Source organism: Sciurus carolinensis, unplaced genomic scaffold (genome assembly GCF_902686445.1).
Source record: "Sciurus carolinensis unplaced genomic scaffold, mSciCar1.2, whole genome shotgun sequence".
NCBI lineage: Eukaryota > Metazoa > Chordata > Mammalia > Rodentia > Sciuridae > Sciurus > Sciurus carolinensis.
In genome coordinates, this window is record NW_025920141.1 from 1,079,673 (window position 1) to 1,082,883 (window position 3,211).

The window sequence follows — 3,211 nt, forward strand, 5'->3', positions numbered from 1 at the left end:
TCAGTCTAGGGAGGGTACCCTGGGAAACCTCTGAGTAACCACAGAAACCTACACCTGTTTGGAAAATGCAGCAATCCACAATATCCCAGAAATAATTATAATTGATTGTGTAACAGAAGCATCATTATGAATGTGACCAACCTTAGAGAACATAGGGGGAAGCCATTGGGATTGTCTGGAGTAGGATGTGTCACTTTTAATGTGATGAGAAGGACAGGTAGTGTAACTGTGTCTGGGGAAGCTTGGAGCCATTTTTTTCTGTGACAATTCTTTAGAAATAAAATTGCTTAAAATTGTCAATCACTTTGTAGTCTATGAAGGGAATTGTTCTTACAGATAATATTGTAGAATGCTTCTCTGTTTTTGTTCTTTTGAGTTTTTTTCATTTACAATAGTGCTTTTTACCTTGAAGTATGAAAATGGCATCAAATAGTTCACCACTGCACAGTGTATTCTGGAGCACCAGATTTGATGAAGTGAGTGTGAAACATGTTTTAAATAATGATCTGTTTGAAAGCTTAATTTGCAATAGATTAAAATGTCATTTAGAGAGTCCTGTGTGGATTTTAAAAGTCACTTATAGTTGGGCACAGTGGCACAAACCTCTGATCCCAACTACTCAGGGGTCTGAGGGAGAATGAATGCAAGTCGGAAGTCAGCCTCAGCAATTAGCAATACCATGTCTTAAAATGGAATGAAAAAATGGTTTTGGGGTGTAGGTCAGTGGTAGAGCACTTGCATATACTAGGCCCTGGATTCAATCTCTAGTAGTGTGAAAGAAAAAAAAATTATTTGCAGCAAAATGTTTTGATGTGAAAAAATTTTAAAAACCAAGGGAATGTATTTTTATTATTTTCTTCAATGTCTTCTTTTTGATTATTTCTTTCTGGTTATGTGTAAAAATGCCAAAATGTTTATAAGATTTATATTGGGCAGTATGGCCATTTCGACAGTATTAATTCTGCCTATCCAAGGGCATGGGAGATGTTTCCATCTTCTAAGGTTTTCTTTCATTTCTTTCTTTAGTCTTTTGTAGTTTCCATTATAGGGGACTTTCATCTCTTTTGGTAGATGGATTCCCAATAATTTTATTTTTTTGAGGCCATGGTGCATGTGGTAATTTTCCTAATTTCTCTTTCAGAGGATTCATCACTTATGAATAAAAATGCATTCGATTTTTTACTGTTGATTTTATATCCCGCTGCTTTGCTTAATTCATATATGAATTCTACAAGTTTGCTGATGGAATTTTTTGGATCCTCAAAATATAGAATCATGTCATTGACAAGTAGTGGTAGTTTGAGTGTTTCTTTTCCCTTAGTATCCCTTTAATTTCTTTAGTGTGTCTATTTACTTTCTCTACAGTTTCCCAGACACTTTTGAATAGAAGTGGTGAAAGAGGACATCCCTGCCTTGTTCCAGTTTTCGAGGGTATGCTTTCAGTTTTTCTCCATTTCATGTGCTGTTGACTGTGGGCTTATCATAGATAGCCTTTACAATGTTGAGGTATGTTACTAGTATCCACATTTTTTCTAGTGTTTTGAGTATGAAGGGGTACTGTGTTTTTTAAAACTTTTCCTGTATCTATTGAGTTGATCATATGATTCTAGGGCTATTGGGTCTGAAGTTTTGTTTCCTTGATGTGTCTTTGACTGTTTTTGGTATCAGTGTGATAGTTGCTTCATAGAATGAATTTGGAAGGTTCCCTCCTTTTGCATTTCATGGAATACTTTGTGGAGTATTGGAATTAGGTCTTCTTTGAAGTCTTGTAGATGTCAGTTGAGAATCCTTCTGGTCCCAGTCTTTTCTTGTTCTGGTAGGCCTCTGATGGCTTCTTCTATTTCATTGCTTGAAATTGATCTGCTTAAATTGTGTATGTCCCCATGATATAGTTTGGATGAATCATATGTGTCTAGAAATCTGTTGATGTCTTTTAGATTTTCTATATTATTGGAGTATAGATTTTCAAAATAGCTTCTAATTTTGTTTTTCCCTAGTGTCTGTCATGATATTTCCTTTTTTATCATGAATTTTAGTCATTTGAGTTTTCTCCATCCTCTTTGTTGGTGTGGCTAATGTTTTATTAATCTTGTTTATTTTTTCTAAGAATTAACTTTTGTTTTTTTAAGTTTTCCAATCGTTTCTTTGTTTTAATTTCACTGATTTCAGCTCTGATTTTAATTATTTTCTATCTTCTATTACTTTGTGTGTTGATCTGTTCTTCTCTTTCTAGGATTTGAGATGTAATGTTAGGTCATTTATTTGTTGACTTTTTATTCTTTTTTTGAATGAGTTCAGTGCAATGAATTTTCCTCTTACCCCTGCTTTCATAGTGTACCAGAGATTTTGATATGTTCATCAATTCGGTCTTTTACCTATAAGGATTGTCTTATCTACTCCCTGATGTCTTCTGCTATTCTTGAATCATTCAGCAGTGTATTATTTAGTCTCCAGGCATTGGAGTAGTCTCTAATATGCCAGGTTCCAGCACTAGCACGGGTCGTAGTGTTCACAGGTGAGGGAGTAGGTGTCGGCGAGGTGGAGAACAAAGCAACACAAACTCAAGAAATGGATGATAAGTTCTAAATTTTATTTTTCCCAGCCAGCTTTTTATACATTAAAAGGTTGACAGCTACACATGACTTTCCAGAGCAGAAAAAGATCACAAGGAAAAATAACAAAAATATCTTGTATAATTATTACTAGACCAGGCAATGAAGTATTCTAATTATTTTTAGTAATTGCTTACTCATGATAACCTATAACTAAGCAATAAGATATATTAATATTGCTTAACTAATCATAAAAGTTAAAGCAAGTTCAGCAAGGTTGAGTAAATGACAGTTGTGTGGCTACTGCTGTGGTTAATAAGTGCTAGACAGTTTAAGCTAACAATATATATATATATATATGACATCATCTCCTACTGTGTAACTTAACATTGAGGAACGTTTTTCCTCTGGAGGATAGGTGGCCAATAATATTTACAGCATTTAGTAAATCCTAACCTTTTTTTGTGTGTGTACTTTTATTGTAAGTGCAATACATGTTGTTTCTTTATTTGTACATGGAGTCAAGGCATACCATTTGTGTAATCATAAATTTACATAGGGTAATGTTGTTTGATTCATTCTGTTATTATTTTTCCCTTCCCCCCACCCCTCCCACCCCTCTTTTCCCTCTATACAGTCCTTCCTTCCTCCATTCTTAC